Raw genomic sequence first — 21,200 nt, forward strand, 5'->3', positions numbered from 1 at the left:
TCTCTCTCTCTCTCTCTCTCTCTCTCTCTCTCTCTCACACACACACACACACACACACACACACACACACACACACTGGATTGAACACTGGTAGAGGCATGGTTTAAAGACTCCAGAGAAAGCCAAAGTTTACTGCTCCCACCTCAGATCTCTAGTCCAGGGCTGGCCCATACCCAAGGCAAGGTGAGGCAGCCACCTTAGGCATCAGGGTCCACATGGTTAGCAGATCCTGAGGTAGATCTTTATCCCTTCCTTGTTCCTGATGTAGATCTTCACTCGATCCTGCTTCCCTGGTGAAGAAGGGGGTGCCAGTTTGTGGTTCGCCTCTGGTGCTAAAATGACTTGAGCCAGCCCTGCTCTCTAGGGAGACAGTCAGCACCCTAAGATCTTAGAGAGCCCTCTGTGTTGTTCTCTTGCTCTTTCCACACACATAATAATTTAAGAGGAGCCCTGGTGGATCAGGCTAAAGACGGGTCCAGCCTCCTGTTTTCACAGTAGCCAATCAGGTGCCTGTGAGAGCTGTCAGGCAAAACATGAGTGAAACAGTGCTCTCTCCACAGATGGCTCCCAGCAACAGGTACACAGAGGCACATAGCCTCTGGCAGTGGAGCTAAAACATTCATCATGGCCATTAGCTATTGATAGACTCATCCTCCATGAATTTCTATAATCCTCTTCTAAAGCACTCCAAGTTGGTAGCCATTGCTAAATACTGGAGGAGTGAATTTCATAGTGGGAAGATGTACTTACTTCTGTCTGTCCTGTATCTTTCAACATTCATCTTCATTAGATATCCCCGAGTTTCTAATATTATAAGAGAAGGAGAAGAACATCTTCTTCACAGACACTGTGCCCTCTGCCCTTGATGGTAGGAGGAAATCCATATTGCTTCTGACCATCAGCTGGCCTTGGGCTTAATTCAGCAGGGCCCTAAAACTACACATTCTGAACTTCCTTTGAAACATCTTCTTTTGAAACATCAGTAACTGTATCAGAAAATTCAGGAGCCAAAAAAGTTGTTGGTTAACTAAGTTCTGAGGAACACATGAGTCTAGGATTTGCAGGTCTAGTCGGTTTGTTTCAAAAACCCATGAAGTTCAATTTCCTCCAGCATCTCCAATTAGGACATGAATCCACTGGCACAGATCATAGTCAATTACTGTTATCACTGAGCCATTGATGTCAGAGGTTGTCTCAAGAGACAAGGAGCATCCGCTATAACAGTTATAGCTGTCTGCATGAATTTTTATGGGGGTAAAATGTTGGGCATTTGATGCTCAGGATAAATTCCCCACCGCAGCCTTATCAACCTTCAGAGACACTTAATTTTCAAGGAGGGTTTGGGATGTGCCAGTAGGCTTTCTTGTCATGAATCCAGTGGCAGGAACCCGTTCCAAAATGTGACAATACTTGACCCTGCCACTCAGCTAAATGGATTTGTAACAGATGCTGCTAATATTATTTAGCCTCAAAGCAAATTTACCTCTCCAAACACAAATTATTAATAGAATCATAGAAACGTAGAGTTGGAAGGGACCACGAGGGTCATCAAGGGAAAATAGTACAATGAAGGAGCCTTCTTGATGTCAATAAACAGGGAGCCCCAAAGTGTAGTTGTAGACCCCTCCCAGTATTCATATTTTCCAGGGACAGTCCCAGATTCAGAGAAGCTGTCCCAGGTTCTGATTTGATCCCGAAATGTCCCACCTTTCCTTGAGACATCCCTATTTCCATTGGAGAAATGTTGGAGGGTATGGAGCTATGTGACCTTCAAACCAAGGAGATAAGTAACTATATAACCTTTAGAAGACATCTGAAGGCAGCCCTGTATAGGGAAGTTTTTTTAATGTTTAATGTTTCGTTATGTTTTCATATACAGTACGTTGGAAGTGATGATATTCCAGCTGAACTATTTAAAATTTTAAAAGATGATGCTGTTAAGGTGCTACACTCAATATGCCAGCAAGTTTGGAAAACTCAGCAGTGGCCAGAGGATTGGAGAAGATCAGTCTACATCCCAATCCCAAAGAAGGGCAGTTGGAGCATTCACAGGCCAGTGTTGTCGTTTATACCACATTTTTTTAGATTTGCATTGAGAGAGTCTTTGAAACTTTTTTGTTGACCACCTACATTCCACTTTCCATTTTTAAGTTCAGAATAGAGTAGTTGCTTTGGAAGACGATAATCAGGCATCCACACAACATGACCAGTCCAACGAAGTTGATGTTGAAGGATCATTGCTTCGACACTGGTGATCTTTTCATTTCATAGCTTGTATATACTACTTGATTGTAAAATAACAACAACCTCAAAGCATTTTATCAGAAGAATAAAACAATGACATTATAATTAACATTATAAACAACATTTAAAATGTTCAAAATATAATTAAAATCAATGATAAGCTAAAAAACCAGATGAAAAGACATGTTGACATTCTATAGAGCCAGTGTGGTGTAGTGGTTAAGAGCGGTAGTCACATAATCTGGGGAATCGGGTTCGCCTCTCCGCTCCTCCACATGCAGCTGCTGGGTGACCTTGGGCCAGTCACACTTCTTTGAAGTCTCTCAGCCCCACTCACCTCACAGAGTGTTTGCTGTGGGGGAGGAAGGGAAAGGAGATTGTTAGCCGCTTTGAGACTCCTGAAGGGGAGTGAAAGTCGGGATATCAAATCCCAACTCTTCTTCTTCTTCTTCTTCTTCTTCTTCTTCTTCTTCTTCTTCTTCTTCTTCTTCTTCTTCTTCTATATGTCTGGAAAGGCTTTCCTAAACAAATATGCTTTAGTACAGTGAAGATGCCTGTCTGATATCAATAGGCAGGGAATTCTAAAGTGTGGGTTTTGTCACACCAAGGCTGGATCTAGACAACATCAAGAAAGCATTTTAGGAAAACATGTTGTAAACTTCATAGTGGGAAATCACATTGGTGAAATATGGGACTCCACAGCGCCATCTGGTGTCTCAGTGTTATAATGCATATAAATTGCTTTTTTTTTTTTTTTTTTAGTAATGTAGCTGAGTCCCAAAAGACTGAGTTCTTACAAATGTGTAAATAGCATTTTAGCTCTACCTCTTACATTCTTATGGGTGAACAGAAAACCAGCTATCTTTTTCAATTTGCACTTCTTTTGTAATGCAGTTCTGCAACCCAAAAGTGTGCAAGAAGATCCATACATTAGTGGAAACAATATACAGAAGGATAATTGCTTTCAAACAGGCTTATGTTAGGGGCAAAAGGATGTGTTCTAGGGGAAAGGTCGGTTCTAAATTGCTGTTCCAAGCAGTTTGCAGTTAGCTAAGGCAAAAGCTTTCCTTTGATTCAAGATGGATTATAAAAATACTGTAAGCCCTGATTATGTGTGAGCATATATGAATATATTGATTACTGATAACTGATTATATTAATAGCATAAGGGTAGCCCTTCTTTCCTTGCCTCAACATAGGATAAGTTTTGCATCTCAGTCAAATTCATGGAGGAGAGAGCAATGGCTAAGCTCTGCCTCTGTGGTTAGAAGCAGCAATGCTTCTGAATGCCAGTTGATGGAAATCACAGGAGCAAGAGAGGACTCTTGTGCTTGGGTCTTGCTTGAGGGTTTAGGGATGCGGATGGCACTGTGGTATAAACCACTGAGCCTCTTGGGCTCACTGATCGGAAGGTCGGCAGTTCGAATCCCTGTGACGGGGTGAGCTCCCGTTGCTTTGTCCGAGCTCCTTCCAACTAGCAGTTCGAAAGCACACCAGTGCAAGTAGATAATTAGGTACCACTGTGGCAGGAAGGTAAACAGTGTTTCTGGTTTCCGTCACAGTGTCCCGTTGCTCCAGAAGTGGTTTAGTCATGCTGGCCACATGACCTGGAAAGCGTTCTGTGGACAAACGCCGGCTCCTTTGGCCTGAAAGTGAGATGAGCACTGCAACCGCATAGTCACCTTTGACTGGACTTAAGAAGAAGAAGAAGAAGAGTTCGGATTTGATATCCCTCTTTATCACTACCCGAAGGAGTCTCAAAACGGCTAACATTCTCCTTTCCCTTCCTTCCCCACAACAAACACTCTGTGAGGTGAGTGGGGCTGAGAGACTTCAGAGAAGTGTGACTAGCCCAAGGTCACCCAGCAGCTGCATGTGGAGGAGCGGAGACGCGAACCCGGTTCACCAGATTACGAGTCTCTTAACCACTACACCACACTGGCTCTCCGTCCAGGAGTCCTTTACCTTTTTACCTTTTACTTTGAGGGTTTTCTACAGGGCTGCCTTCAGATGTCTATGGAAGGCAGTATAGTTATTTATCTCTTTGATATCTGCCGGCAGGGCATTCCACAGAGCAGGTGCCACTACCAAGAAGGCCCTCTGCCTGGTTCCCTGTAACTTTGCTTATGGCAATGAGGGCACCTCCAAAAGGTCCTTGGAGCTATTATGCTACTGTTTTTATGGTTGTGTTTTTATACTGTAAGTCACCCTGTGATCCTTGGATGAAGGGCAGGTGGAAATGCTCCTTCAAGTATACAGGGCTGAAGCCTCTCAGGATGAGAGGGAAGGGAGGTGAGAAGATCAAAGCAGTTTAGGTGCGCCAGTGACTCCACTGATGTTCCTGGACCACCTTGACTTTGCCAGTGCCCATCCCAGTATGCAACAGTAATGCTGTGCCAGGAGCCCAGGTCCGTGGTGCTGATCTTCCCATCCAGTCTCTCCTAGTGTTCTCCCCATATGCATGAAGAGGGCTCATGATTTTCATCCATGCAGGAAATGAAAGCTGCTGTGTGTCTCAGCTGCACACACAGCTTGAAGATTCAAGGTGGATGCCCATAAAAACTGGCAAAGCTGATTGTCCTCTGCTTGGTCAACCAATTCAACAGCTTCCTAGACCGACAACCGTATGTGACTTGTGCATTCCTGTCCAGTGTAGCTTCCTGTTTTCAGCCTGCTATTATTTATCGGCTTGTGTTAGAGCTTTTGCCGGAGAAGGCAGCCTTGATGAATTGGCTCCTGCAATGTTTGGTGCTGCAAGAAATCATAAACCCATTGTTCCATTGAGAAGGTTGAGACATTATCCGGGAGGAAAATGGCCTGGTTACTCTTGCAAAAAGTAAAGAGATTTCAGCTCGGGGAGGGGCAGGGAAAGTATTGCATAGAGTGAGCATAATGGGAATAGTGTTCCCCAGAGCTTCTAGGCACAGCTTGGAGGAAGGGGGGTGCAATAGTTCAGTGGAAGAACATCTCCTTTGTATGCTGATGGTTCCAGGTTAAATTCCCAGCATTCCCAGAAAGAGCTTGGAATTCCTCCTGTCTGAAGTCCCGGATAACCACTGCCAATCTGTGTAGACCTGCAAGTATAGGGCAGTATACAAATTTAAATCAATCAATCAGTGGTCCTCAAGCATTTTCAGGCCACTGCTCCCTTGGTTCCATAACCTCACCTTCAATGCCCCCTGTGGTCTAAACCACTGAGCCTCTTGGGCTTGCCAATCAGAAGGTCGGTGGTTCAAATCCCCCGACGGCATGAGCTCCGGTTGCTCTGTCCCAGCTCCTGCCAACCTAGCAGTTTGAAAGAACGCCAGTGCAAGTAGATAAATAGGTACCACTGTGGCGGGAAGGTAAACGGCATTTCTGTGCACTATGGTTTCCATCACGGTGTCCCGTTGTGCCAGAAGTGGTTTAGTCATGCTGGCCACATGACCTGGAAAGTGTTCTGTGGACAAACACTTGCTCCCTCGGCCTGAAAGTGAGATGAGTGCCACAACCCCATAGTCGCCTTTGACTAGACTTAACTATCCAGGAGTCCTTTAGCTCTTTTTAACCTACTCTATTAAAACATTGTTCAGAATATTGTTGTTGTTGCTGCTGCAGCTAATTAGATTTCTATGCCTGCCCTTCATCCAAGGATTACATGGTGGGTTACAGTATAAAAACACAACCATACAAACAGTAGCATAATAACAAACAGTTCTGGGGGTACTCAAGGTTACGCAGTACTGACACTTTTTTTTTTCCTAGAAGAAAAGCACTGAAAAGCCCTTCCTCTTTAAAAGACTGTAGATTGCTTAATATGCCAAAGGCATGGGAGAAGAGGGATGTTTTTGCCACTAAAGATATGTAGTGAAGGCGCCAGGCGAGCCTCCCTGGGGAGAGCAGTCCACAAATGGGGGGGGGGAGGAGGAGGAGAAGAAGAAGAAGAAGAAGAAGAAGAAGAAGAAGAAGAAGAAGAAGAAGAAGAAGAAGAAGAAGAAGAGGAGGAGGAGGAGGAGGAGGAGGAGAAGGAGGAGTTTGGATTTGATATCCCTCTTTATCACTACCCGAAGGAGTCTCAAAACGGCTAACATTCTCCTTTACCTTCCTCCCCCACAACAAACACTCTGTGAGGTGAGTGGGGCTGAGAGCCTTCAAAGAAGTTTGACTAGGGCCTTCTGGCGGTTCCCTCATTGCAAGAAGTGAGGCTACAGGGAACCAGACAGAGGGCCTACTCGGTAGTGGCGCCCGCCCTGTGGAACGCCCTCCCATCAGATGTCAAAGAGATAAACAACTACCTGACATTCAGAAGACATCTTAAGGCAGCCCTGTTCAGGGAAGTTTTTAATATTTAATGCTGTACTGTTTTTAACACTTGATTGGGAGCCACCCATATTCTTCTTCTTCTTATTCTTATTATTATTATTAGCCCAAGGTCACCCAACAGCTTCATGTGGAGGCGCGGAGACGCAAACCCAGTTCACCAGATTACGAGTCTACCGCTCTTAACCACTACACCACACTGGAGCCACTGCAGAAAAGACCCACTCTCCTATTGCCACCCTTCAGACCTCTCGCAGAGGAGGAACACTTAAAGGGCGGCAGATGATGATCATAAGGTATGAGTCTGTTCATATGGGGAGAACAGCAGGATGCACAAAGGAGGATATCAGCACAATTAAATTCAAAACAGTAACAATTAATGCCACATTCATTTATTTAACATCCAATCAAAACTATTTTGTTTAATTAAGTCAATGAGACTGGTGAACTACACCCACTGATACCAGCTGTTATGGTTGGGTCTCTCCCACAGAAGCAAGACAACGCTGGCAGCAATTAACTCAGGTTTTATTGCTCAAAACACATAAGTCACTCTGGAGCTCAGTCACTCAGCGTCGCCTTGCAAGTTTGCTGTTGCCGAGTCTGAGGTATGCCCCTTCCTCCTCCCACTTTTAAAGCCTCATTTACTCTTCCTTTCCTGTTAACGCCTTTCATTAATCTTTGCGAGCCTACGCACCTGGGGATGGGCAATTCCCGGTAACTCTCCCTCTGAGTCTGAGCTACAGCTGTCAGTCTGCATCTTCTCCCTTGAACTCCCCCTCCCTTCTCCTTGTTCTCGGCACTCAGGCTTCCACTGCAAATTGGCTGGTCCTCCCCCCTTCTGCATTCCTGCCTAATTACCTCCACTTGTCTCTCCACACTCTCCCCCTCCGTCAGCAATGGGACGCAGCTGACACCAGCTTTTCAATTTCTGGATGTCGTTTACAGTGCCGCCCTGCTGCCCCCTCGCCTCTTAGCATCCCTCTCTAGGTAATCCTACCCCCAGTGTGTGGCAATGCCCACTGTGGGAACAACTGGTATTGAGAGCCAGTGTGGTGTAGTGGTTAAGAGTGGTAGTCACGTAATCTGGGGAACCGGGTTCGCATCTCCGCTCCTCCACATGCAGCTGCTGGGTGACCTTGGGCCAGTCACACTTCTTTGAAGTCTCTCAGCCCCACTCACCTCACAGAGTGTTTGTTGTGGGGGAGGAAGGGAAAGGAGAATGTTAGCCGCTTTGAGACTCCTTAAGGGGAGTGAAAGGCGCGATATCAAATCCAAACTCTTCTTCTTCTTCTTATGTACAGTGATACCTTAGGTTACATATGCTTCAGGTTACAGACGCTTCAGGTTACAGACTCCACTAACCCAGAAATAGTACCTCGGGTTAAGAACTTTGCTTCAGGATGAGAACAGAAATCGTGCTGTGGCGGCACTGCAGCAGCATGAGGCCCCATTAGCTAAAGTGGTGCTTCAGGTTAAGAACAATTTCAGGTTAAGAATGGACCTCCAGAACGAATTAAGTACTTAACCCGAGGTACCACTGTATTGATGTTCTCACCCTGGCCACCAGGGGGTATTGTGTATATAGTTTTCACTCAGGTCCACGTAAGTTAATTTAGCCGGGAAACCCTGGGTTGTTGTTGTTACAATGTTGACAGCCGGCTGCCTATAAAAGCAGGCCAGATGAGCTGTTTGCTGTTCAGTTCAGTTCCAGCTTACTTATAAAGAACTACTTGGAGAAATCTCTGTGTCATCTGCTAGGTCCACCCATCTGCTAGGTCTCTGTGTCATCTGCTAGGTCCACCTGTCCAGTGTAGCTTCCTGTCTTCAGCCTGCTGTTATTTAATAGTATGCTGAACTTGATGGAACAATGGTTTGCAGCTTCTTATGTAGCGGACCCACAAAAAGGAGAGTGGCAGTATAGAGCCCCAACTGAGCTTTTTCTCAGTCCTTGGGCTGAGTATAGCTTCTGCAGGAAGGGGCCCATTTAAGTCACAGTGGGGAGAGGTAACAGACATATGAAGGCAGTTCTTATTCTCTGGTCTCCAGGGGCTGCTGCTCCCAAAAGAAGGTTAAAAAAACACCCCATTTGGATTGGCATCCAATGTCTGGAGGGCCACAAGTTCTCCATCCCTGCCCTTCATAGCTCACCTGTGGAGAATGCCACAGCTACAATCTGAGTATCTGCAGGCAACCACCCAACATTCTTTCACAGAGTGTGCTTTCCCCATGGTTTAGTTGGACCTTTGGTCACCTGGGATAACAAGCATTCTACAAGGACAGGGGGAAAACCAAAGAGATGTTAATTAACATGGCAGTTAATCAATAGTCTTCTGGGCATGATCTCAGTATGTAGCAGGAAGTTGACCTTCTTGTAGGCATTGCTTAGCAACACTGACCTGCCCTCAGCCAACAAAAGAATTTGTGCTGCAATGCTCAGAGCAGAATATTCCGATGCGTAAATTTGTACATCTATGGAAAATGGACTGAACCCATTATCTGTCTCACAAGTTACTAGTTCTTTGCACAACCCTCCATGCATGCTGAAATACGATAGTGATTTCAATGCGCATTTCAATGGTTTCATGAGTCCCCATCTTGCAAGCTATTGCATAATACTCACTAGGTAGTATTGAGGGGGCAGTAAAATCCGAGATTGGGTTTAGGGCACACTACTATTTCTTACAAATTTAGAAAAATAGCATGGCTTATGCTGAGGCCAATCCCAGCGAGCCAAACAGGAACATGCCCTTGGACATGTCATGAGAGTATTGCAAGCTCCAGTTCTCCTTCCAACACACCTAAACTGTCCATCTCATTGACTACCCACTCACTTGCCTGGCTTGCTGCAGGAAAGGACTGTAGCACCCCTGGTAGAGCATTTGCCTTCCAAGCAGAAGGTCCCAAACTCAACCCCAGCATCTTCAGGTAGGTCTGGGAATTCCCCCTGACTGGAACCCTGGAAGGTCACTGCCAGTCAATGTATACACTACTAAGCATGGTCTGACTCACTGTAAGGAAACTTCCTATGTTTCTGTGCTCATGCAATGGCACTGAGTTGGAGGAGGAGTGCAGTCTCTCTGCCGTCTTTCCTCTCTGGTGCATGACATGTCGCTACAGATCTGAGCCATGTGCCATGAAGAAGAGAGACCAACCTTCCTTGCTCCATTTGGAGCAGCAGACTGGTTAGATAAGTAGAGCGCATTTGTTGTACATTTGTCATACACCTGTTTAACATATTGGTAGCCACAACATTACTGAGACCTTTGACTGCAATTGCTGATTTAACATAAGTTAATTAGGAAGGAAATGTGATTATAATGAGATTACAATTCCTAATTAATTTTACTTAATTAATTCAGTGTACCCTGATTAACATTGTGTGTGTGTGTGTGTGTGTGTGTGTGTGTGTGTGTGTGTGTGCTTAGCTACTCTTTACTGACTGCAAGAATGCCCAAGAAGTACATATAGGAAGGTAATGGACTCTCCTTCATTGGAGGTGCTTAAGTAGAGGTTGGGTGTCCATCTGTCAGGGATGCTTTAGTTCTGATTCCTGAATTGCAGGGGGTTGCACTAGATGGCTCTTGGGATCCCTTCCAACTCTACCTTCCTATGATTCTAAGTCAGGAACTCTTGGATTCTCTGTATGGCTGTGATGAACTGCTGAACTGCAAGTGACAGTTTTCTCAGTGAAGAGCCTTCTGGACTGACTCCACCCATGAAGGCTGACCACTGGATCTTCCAGGAAGGAACAAAAGTTTGAAGGACAGCATGGGTGATAAGAGTTGTCACCCAGGTTGGGAAAGACTGAAGCCCTAAGGTTTATTAAGCTATATGTTTTAGGACTTAGGGATGCGGGTGGCGCTGTGGATTAAACCACAGAGCCTAGGACGTGCCTATCAGAAGGTCGGCGGTTCGAATTCCCATGACGGGGTGAGCTCCCATTGCTCGGTCCCTGCTCCTGCCAACCTAGCAGTTCAAAAGCATGTCAAAGTGAAAGTAGATAAATAGGTACCACTCCGGCGGGAAGGTAAACGGTGTTTCCGTGCGCTGCTCTGGTTCGCCAGAAGCGGCTTAGTCATGCTGGCCACATGACCCAGAATTTGTACGCTGGTTCCCTCAGCCAATAAAGCAAGATGAGCGCCACAACCCCAGAGTCGGCCACGACTGGACCTAATGGTCAGGGGTTCCTTTACCTTTACCCTTTAGGACTTTGCATGGTTCTTGGAGAATGGAAAGGTAGCCTCTCACTGCCTCCACTAGGCAATCCATCCAACAGTATTTTGCTCTCCCTGTCAGCAACAACATGTGTGTTTTGGACTCAATATTTCACTCAGTGACTTTGTTGGAGAAATGGTTCCTAGACTGAAGGTCTCCCTTCCAGAAATCTGAAAGATGAGGACACAGGTGAAAATATAGGTCTTTATTGAATTGCAAATATATAGGCCTTTATTGAATTGCAAAGGAATTGCAAAGCCTCAAAAGGAAGAAGGAGGCTGCAAAGAACCACATCCAAAGCAATGTTTCTTATATGCTTGTATAACACACGTGGTTTTTATTTACCACTCAAAGGATTGCAGCAATCTTGGTAGCTGTAACCCAATATCATCATTTTGAACGAATCAAAGTCGTTTAGCTCTTCAGCCCTAAAGACTTTGACAAGTCTTCCTATTCATTATATGTCTCCCAATATCCTCTTTCATCTACCTGCAAACCAGTTTAAGATTAATCACAATGACCATGCCTAGCTGATTCTCTGTTCATGCATGCAATGCCCACCATAGATTCTAACAGTTTATTCTTTCCAGTGTTCCGGAACGAACATTTGCTACGTACAGTACCTAAAAGCAACTAGTTCTGCACTGTTAAAGGTTAGGCAGGCACAGGCCGTTTCAGTTTAGCTAGCCCATAGGCTCAAAAGAACACAGAATAATCAAAAGGATACAGTTGTATGAAATCCTTATCTCCTCCGTCAGCTTCACGTCTTGAGTTGCTTTGGAGCAGCTAGAGAATACCAATACCCATAAATAAATCACCATTGCAACTGGGGGAGGCTGGTGGGTAAAGGTCACAAAATGTTTCCCTGCTGGAGTGTGAAATCTGTGAGAAGTTTAAACTCTGTCTGACTTGGCATCCTCTCGGCCAGAGAGGTGCCAAAGCTGAGCAAGGATTGTGGAACAATGGAAGGTGCAGAGAACAGGGCAAAAAAAGTCATGGAACCCATTGCACTGCTTTTAGATGGGGTGAGGAGCAACTATCACTTTTCTTCTGGGCTTTTCTTGGTGCCAGGCAATGACCTTCTGGTATTGTTTTTTTAAACTGTTCTTGCCATTCTTTTAAAGGTAAAGGTAAAGGTACCCCTGCCCGTTCGGGCCAGTCTTGCCAGACTCTAGGGTTGTGCGCTCATCTCACTCTATAGGCCGGGAGCCAGTGCTGTCCGCAGACACTTCCGGGTCACGTGGCCAGCGTGACAAAGCTGCATCTGGCGAGCCAGCGCAGCACACGGAACGCCGTTTACCTTCCCGCTGGTAAGCGGTCCCTATTTATCTACTTGCACCCGGGGGTGCTTTCGAACTGCTAGGTTGGCAGGCGCTGGGACCGAATGACGGGAGCGCACCCCGCTGCGGGGATTCGAACCGCCGACCATGCGATCGGCAAGTCCTAGGCACTGAGGTTTTACCCACAGCGCCACCTGCGTCCCATGCCATTCTTTTAGCATCTTTTGAAACCTTAAGGGTTTATATTCTTCCTCTTAAAACCGGTTTAAAATATTGTTGGTGTCGCTTCAGAGTTTGGTTACTATTTGATGCCAGTGGTTTATTATTTTATGGTAGTAAGAAGAAGAGGAGGAGGAGGAGGAGGAGTTTGGATTTGATATCCCACTTTATCACTACCCTAGGGAGTCTCAAAGTGGCTAATAATCCCCTTTCCCTTCCTCCCCCACAACAAATACTCTGTGAGGTGGGTGAGGCTGAGAGACTTCAGAGAAGTGTGACTAGCCCAGGGTCACCCAGCAGCTGCATTTGGAGGAGCAGGGATGTGAACCCAGTTCACCAGATTACGAGTCTACCGCTTTTAACCACTACACCACACTGGCTCTCTTAAGACATATTTTGACGCTCATAGAAGTCACCCACAGGACCTTGCTGTTGGCTGATGGGCAATTACTGGGTTGAATCCAGCTATCTGCTACTCAGAGGAGACCCTGTGACATCAATGGACATAACTAAGAAAACAAATCCCTTGATTCCAACGATTCTGTTCCGAGCAGGAATTACTAGAATGCAACATATAGTTAATAAACCAATAAGATCCAAATTAAGGGGTGAAAAGGAGGCAGGACCTGTATTTAATAGTGTAAATCACTCTGTGATCTTCAGATAAAGGATGGTATAGAAATCAAATCAATAAAAAAAAAGCGCAATAAGGGAAATTGTTTGGCAGCTAGTGTGCTGCTGAGATGACAAATGGTTGGAAGAAAATGAATTGGTGTGTTTCCACATCTGGTAGTAGTCACGGTAGTACTTCGAGTAGCAGGAAGAGGGTTAGTAGCTCTGCAATACATCTTTATTTTGCACCAATGGTATTTTGGGTGCTGCGTTGACAAATTAGATGGTCAGGGACTACTTCCATTTTTTGTTTTTCATTTGAATCCCAAGCTCCACTAACTAGGATCAAGTGGCAGCTTAGTGAGAGCCAGTGTGTTGGTGAGAGCCAGTGTGGTGTAGTGGTTAAGAGCGGTAGTCTTGTAATCTGGGGAACCGGGTTCGCGTCTCTGCTCACCTCACAGAGTCACTTTGAGACTCCTGAAGGGGAGTGAAAGGCGGGATATCAAATCCAAACTCCTCCTCCTCCTCCTCCTCTTCTTCTTCTTCTTCTTCTTCTTCTTCTTCTTCTTCTTCTTCTTCTTCTTCTAGTGGCTGAGGGAGGCAGGCGTACCAGCTCCTAGGGGTGGAGGTGTCTTCAGACCCCTCAATATTGATGGGGCAGGGGAGGATGAGCTGAGTGTGGCCTGGTTCAGTGACTGGCTCCTCTTGAGTGCTAGAGAGGAAGCCACGACATGCTGGGATCCATGCTTGACCCCCCCCCCCAGTGATGTGACATTGTGCACAACATGCACTGGGAGCATGACATTGTGCACACGCTGCCCCCCCCCAACAAAACTTGGGTGCAAGATGGTGCCTCTGCGGGGAGGGGGTGTAAAATTAGGAAACAGGATGCCTCTCGGCACATGGGTCAACCCCGTGCCCCCCCCCCCAGTAAGCAGGACTGAACTCAAAAACCTCTAGCACAAAAACCCACTCCTGGTTCCCTCTTCCACCCCACAAGCTTTCTTCATCTCAGCAGCCTAATTTAGACAAAAGGAAAATGACTTTTTGTTGCTGGCCTTCTTAAACAATTGGATGTTGATATAACTCTTGGCAAATCACCTGTGGCTGGACCATAGCTCCCATCATCCCTGAGCTTTGACCGTGCTGGCTGGGGCTCTTGGAGGGCACCATGTTGAATATTCCTATTCTATGTTATCTTCTTGCTGTGTATCTAAAAGGGCTATCCTCACATATCAGGGGTGAAGAAGCTCAAGCCAAATGCAGCCCTCCAGGACTATCTGGTCCTTCGAACTCTCCTAAGATCACATCCATCACTGGTCCTGCTTCAACTTCTGAGTGTTTTTGCCTGACTGAAATGTGTGCTTGAACTCCCATAATTCCTCTTGCTTGCCTGGGTGGAGGATCGAAAGTTGTGTCTGTGACAGCTGTACAAAGGCAAAATTCGCATTCATTATTCCACCCACTTTTGCTTCTAGCCTCACCTACCACTGCCATGTGGCCCCTGGAACATGACCCAGAAGGGATTGCGGTCCCCGGTCCCCCACCCTTGTCATAGATGGATGCAGATAGATTTTTCCTCTTGCCTGTTTCATTCCTTTCTGCTTTTTCTGTCTTTTATCTTTCCTTTTCTGTTTCTTGCAAATGAACACAGCGGGCTCCTGGTAGAAGGTTGGACTTGATGACCCACACAAAGTACTTCTATCCATTTTCATTACTCAGTGATTCTCCGATGATCCTTCTATAATATAAAGTTCACTGAAACAATCCCCATTCTCCAAGCCACAAACTTAACCACAGGCAGAAGGAAACATGGATAGTCTGAAATCCACCCAACCTCTCAAACCCAGTATTACTACCCAAAGAGAGCAAGCTGGACCAGGAACCTGCAAATCTGACAACTGTGCGGACTATTTGGCTGTGAACTCTGAAACCACCACCTCACTGCTTAAGAGGCCAGCAGGCATATTGGCTTGTGTCCAGGCAGATGACAACAATTCTACAGAGAGTGAACTCTTCCTGCCCAGAGTTCTCTGCAGGACTATGGGAAGTACAATTTCTGACTTTGCACTGGGGGCTTTCAAATGCCAGAGGAAACATTTTACTTCTCTTTTCTCTTGCATCTTCCAGAATCCTGTCATCACTTTCCCCTTGGGAAAACTGAGATATAAAGAGAGTCATTGCATCCCTAACATAAGCCAATGTGATCATTCTCCCCTCAACTTCCTGCATATTGCGACTTAAATAATAAGACAGTTGGGTGCTTAAATTATGCATGCATATTACTTCACTTCTTTTTTCTTTTTCTTTTTAAAAATAAAATTCAATGAACCTTCCCCCACGCCAATCCCAACTTTCATTTCTTCTCACATTTCTTTAATACAAAAAAATGAATTGAAATGGCCTGCAGGAAATACAATAGCAAGAGTTTTGTGTGTGGGGGGGGGGGTTGTTTTTGTTTAAAAAAGAAAGTTGCACACAGTGTTCAGCTGAAAGAATAACCCCTTTGTTTTATTGCATTTGATGCCTGGCAGAATGACTGTGAGTGTTCCTTTTATGAATAGAATTCCTGGGAACGCTTCTGGTTTTTTTCAAAAAAGAACAGACACACACCACAGTGCAGGAGTAATTATAAGCTCTGTAAGCAGTTCTAAATCTTATAGGCTGCCAGAACATGGATGCAAAATGTGCAATCAGCACTACTGGGTCCTGAATAAGTGTCTTCCCCCGCTCTATCTGTGCAGCTTTGTCAAAGGAGATCCCACAAACTGGAAGGCCACTTTCTGGTCTCACGTGCCAGAGGATGCCCTCAGAGGTGAAATACCCAGTTACAGAAGTTTTAAGGTTTCACTATAGCACAGACCAATGAGAGCAGGGTTGCCAATAAGGCACAGTCCAAACAAACCACAGAGGTCACACACAGAGAACTGGTCTCGATCCAAATGTGATCCAGAGACAAAATTAAGCAACCATCCAATCTTCTCTTCACTAACACATGCATTTTTATTCAAACTTGACCCGAGTTTATGTATTCCTGTACACTTTTCTTGGCTGGAGAAGCGCACTGCAAAATTCGGAGACATGCAAAATTCGGAGACATGCAAAATTCAAGAGATGGGTATGTTTTGGTTTTCATATTGTTTGGGAAAGGACAGATTTGCTAAGTTCAGCTTTAAATGTGAGCTGAATCAAATTTTGCCTCCCACTTTGGTTGTGACCTGGTAATATCAAACAAGATTGTTTGTACGAAAACGACCTGAGCTGGCCATTTAAGTACCACAATTTACATGTCCAAAGACATGTTGGCATAGAGACAAATGGGTGGGCCTTTTCTAGCCTCACCTGGATGGATTCCATGTATTCCTAGAATGGAGAACACTAGGCCAAGAGGTGGGGCTGTGTGTGTGTGTGTGTGTGTGTGTGTGTGTGTGTGTGTGTGAGTGAGTGTGTCTGGCTGATGCTGGAATCTGGAGTCACAGAGGGATGTCTTGTGCTGTGCTGAACCCCAAGATGAGACTTGGTGCTTCTGTAGAAATCCAATAGGCAAGCAAGATCTGTTGGGTGTGTTCATGGTATGAGATCCTCATTCTATGCTCAGCTTGTATACATGTGTAAATAAAACCATATACCCTGAAGACACCATAGTCTCCTTTGATCTTCATTCCAAGAAAACCAAACCCTGAGCAAGCGATGCCACTTGCTGGGATGCACATAACATTATCAAAGTTTGTACCTGTTGTACCCATATATTGATAATTTGTTTACTGCTCTTGCAAGCTGCTTTAAGCATAATTTCTACTGATTTCCTAATCTTAACTGTACAAATACGAAGTGCCATTTGGGCAAATAGATTCCTGTCACATTTAATATGAAATGTGTTTCCTTTCTTCTTCTTCTTCTTCTTCTTCTTCTTCTTCTTCCACGTTAGAGTCTTGAACTACAGTTGATATTTGTCTGCATTGAAGGACGTGCAGTTTCCTGTGAATGGAATTCAAAATCTTTAGACTTTTTGGCATCTGGTTGATTCTGGCAGTCTTCACAAAGGAAATCTCATAAGCTGTCAACGGCCAGAAACTAATTATCTCTGCATGTTATCTATCACAGGCTATCAGATTTTTTTCCCCAAGTCATTATATGTCAGCTATCAAATACTACTTAATGTTTAATACACAGCGTGCTAAACATCAAATCCTGTCAAACGTGATATACCAGTGGTTCTCAATCTGTCTTCCAGGGAGCTTCAGATTCACTGGAGTCTTATCTCTGGACACTTCAATGAGAAATGCAGATGAATGAAAGCTCGCCATGTCAGATCTTCAGGGGGAGAAACAGAGAAGAATGTTGTGTGTATTCACAATGGCCGATGCGAAGACTCTACACCAGCCTGTGTGAGCTGAAGTCATGGCATGGAGAAAGTGGATAGATAAAAGTTTTCCTCCCTCTCTCATAATGTCAGGGAGGATTCAGAGGAGCAATGGACAGAAGAGGCGGAACAGGGGCTCAGGGATGTTGAAGAGCCCTGCAACCACCTGGAAACAGAGGAAGCAGAAGAGGGGGCGGAGAGTAGCCAGGGACCACAGGGGCTCAGGGATGCTCAAGAGCCCTGCAACCACCCAGAGGCTCAGGAAGGAAGCTCAGACTCAGGAAGTGAGGGGGCTTTCAAATCAGCACAGACAAGGAGTGAAATGAAACGTAAGGATCTTTGTTGGCGCAGGAATCATAGGAAGCCACTCCCCGAACCCGACTCTATTGGTTTTGGGGTTTTTTTACCATATCATTTCCAACATTCAAATAACATAACTTCTTATCTTATACAATGTTTTAGACTTCCGCCAACACCTCTGACGATTTTTCGTTCTTTATCACTTATTCTGCATTTCTTGGTTTCTCTATTACTCTTAATTATCATTAACTAATAATTCTCCTCATAGTCTTCCCTGCAATATTTCAAATAGTCCTCCTTACAAAACTTCTTGCAGTCCTACTAGTGTAATCTGTTCATTACTATTACTTTTCAAATAGTTTGTATATTTACTCCAGTCTTCTAAGAATCTCTGGTCCCGTAGGTTTCGAATCCTTCCTGTTAATTTATCTACTTCTGCATAGTCCATCAATTTCATCCTCCATTCTTCTTTCGTTGGCAATTCTTCTTGCTTCCATTTTTGTGCCAATAATATTCTTGCTGCCGTCATTGAGTATAAAAACAACTTACAATCCTGTCTATTAATATCATCTCCAACAATGCCCAGTAAAAATGCTTCTGGTTTCTTAATAAATGTATATTTCAACATCTTTTTCATCTCATTATATATCATTTCCCTGAACCTGACTCAACGGGTTCGAACTGTAGCTGTTTCTTGTATATATGAAATAAAGACTGTAAATACCACGCTGACTGTACCGGAGTGTTACTGCGAAGGGGAAAGACCACCTTTACACATAATAACAGTACTCATGGACATATGTTCTTGAGGAGTGCTTTTTACCAACTCCAGTTTGTACACCAGCTGCAGCTGTTCTGGGCTGTAACGTCTAACCACAGTGGTCCATGCATTGATAAACTCAAGACTCGGTTACTACAACATGCTTCTGTTACACGGCGCATCTGGAATTTCATCCAGCCCAGTACCATACAGAATTCAGTTTATTTATATACATTTTCAATCCCTTAAGCCCCCCGCCCAACCGCCGTTCCCCTCTATCAAAGTCCCCCAGGCACCTATTGCAGTCAGGCTTCATAGTTCTCAATAAATTGGCAGGATGTATCTGCCTTGCTTCGGAACTTACAAAGGCTGTCTTCCCTTTGATACAGCTAGCTATCATTTCTCCTCAACTTGGCATAATCAGCAGTTCCAGATAGAAGCGGGCATTGAAATTGGCTTTTCAAAAACCTTAACTTCTACAGTTACTCCTTCTGGGTTTCTTATTTTCACACACACACACACACACACACACACGTAAACATATCCAGCCAGCTCACCAAGCCCCTCTCCAAAACAGTATCTTCCATATATTTATAATGGTTCTTGAAATCCTGGCGAACAAAATAAGATCAAAGCCAGAGATACAAGGGATTAAAATAGGAACAAAGGAATATAAATTAAAAGCCTATGCGGATGATTTGATATTATCTCTGGGAGAGCCGCAAGGAAGTATTGGCAAAGCGCTGGAGACACTAGAGGAATACGGCAAACTATCTGGCTTCAAATTGAATAAATCAAAAACAAAAATGTTGACAAAAAATTTGGACAATGATGCGAAGGTAAAATTAGAGAGGCAATATGGAATTAAAGTGGTTAAAAAAATAAAATATCTAGGAATTTGGCTCACATCGAAAAATATAAATTTAATCGAAGACAATTACTCGGCAACATGGAACAAAGTTAAAAAAGACTTGGATGTCTGGAATAGAGTCAACCTCTCGTGGTTGGGCAGGATGGAAGCAATAAAAATGAACATACTACCCAAGATGCTGTTCTTATTTCAAAATATCCCAGTTGTTAGAGGGCCCAAAATATTTAAAGACTGGCAGAAAACTCTCTCGAGATTCATATGGCAGGGAAGAAGGCCAAGGATCAGATTTAAATTGCTTACAGACCGAAAGGAGAGAGGAGGGCTTGCTGTACCTAATCTAAAATTGTATTATGAAGCAGCCTGCCTATGTTGGGTCAAAGAATAGATAACCCTGGAGAACACTGATTTATTAGACCTAGAGGGGGCAGATAACAGGTTTGGCTGGCATGCCTACCTCTGGTCAAACAAAGGAAAGGCACACAAAGGATTTTCGAATCACATCATTAGAGGCCCTCTATATGAAGTTTGGGGGAAAAACAAAAAACTGCTAGAATGGAAAACACCTTGGTGGCTGTCCCCAACAGATATCCTATCAATTAAGAAAATAAATTTGGAAGAACAAAGATTGACATATGAAGACTTATTGGTAAGATCTCAAGATAGTTGGAAATTAAGACCGTATGAGGAGTTGAAGGAGAAGCTGAAGGGCTGGTTACAGTATCATCAGATCAATGCATTATGGACAGAAGATAAAAAATTAGGAATGAATGAAAAAAAATCCAAATTTCAGATTGAAATAATTGAAAGTAAATCTAAGCTATTATCTAAAATGTACAACATACTATTGGAATGGGATACAAAGGATGAAGAAATTAAAGAAGTCATGGTCAAGTGGGCGATAGACCTGGGGCACAATATAGAATATGAGAAATGGTCAAAATTGTGGAATGAGGGAATAAAGTTCACGGCAAGCGCTGCAATTAGAGAAAACTTAGAGAAGATGATATATAGATGGTATTTAACACCGGAAAAACTAAGTAGGATATACAAGACTGGAAATAAGGCCTGCTGGAGATGCAAAACAAAAGAAGGTAATTTTATACACATGTGGTGGACATGTGAGGAAACGAAAAAATTTTGGAATCAGATATATGACGAACTAAAAAAAATACTCAGATACACATTCCCCAAAAAACCAGAGGCCTTCCTACTAGGGATTGTTGGAAAAGAAATACGGGAAAAAGATAAAACCTTATTTCAATACTCAACAGCAGCGGCCAGAATGTTAATCGCCCCAAACTGGAAAAACACAAACCCACCAACGGTGAGGGATTGGCAATTAAAATTATATGGCTTCATTGAATTGGCAAAGATGACACAAAAAATCAGAAATCAAAAAAATGCAAAGTTAAATGAAGAATGGAATAAATTCACGGTTTATATTGAAGGTAATTTTAGAAACCTACCAACTATAGCAGGTATGTTATAAAACCTCCGATGCATAAACTAAAAACCAATACCAGCTGTAAAATAAAATGTTTAAAAGTGGAAACCCGAAACCAGTAGGGAAGGAAGTAGACGTTGTATGTTATTAACTTTCTTTTTTGTCCTTTTTTGTGCTCTTTTTTTTCTTTCTTTTTTGTCTCTTTTTATTTTTCTTTTTAGTGCCTTTTTATGTCAATTCACTACGATATTATGTGAATTGTATTTTTTGTCCTTTTTCTTTAAATGTATTTGCTCATCTATTTTTCTTATCCTTTTGATGGTGTATGATAAAGAAAACTTAATAAAAAGAATTTAAAAAAAACCAACAAAACAGTATCTTCCAATTTCACCCCATTGTTTTACTTCCTCAACCCCTAACAGTCTGTCCCATGGAAGCAAGCACTGACCTATGGAAGTTTCCATAGGGTGTTCTCTTAACCTCTTTTGTGTGTGTGTGTGTGTGTGTGTGTGTGTGTGTGTGTACTGAGGTTTTGTGCATGAATGGTTTCATTTTGAAAACAGAAGGACACACTTCCTCTTTGTCCTTTC

Source organism: Podarcis muralis, chromosome 8 (genome assembly GCF_964188315.1).
Source record: "Podarcis muralis chromosome 8, rPodMur119.hap1.1, whole genome shotgun sequence".
Lineage (NCBI taxonomy): Eukaryota > Metazoa > Chordata > Lepidosauria > Squamata > Lacertidae > Podarcis > Podarcis muralis.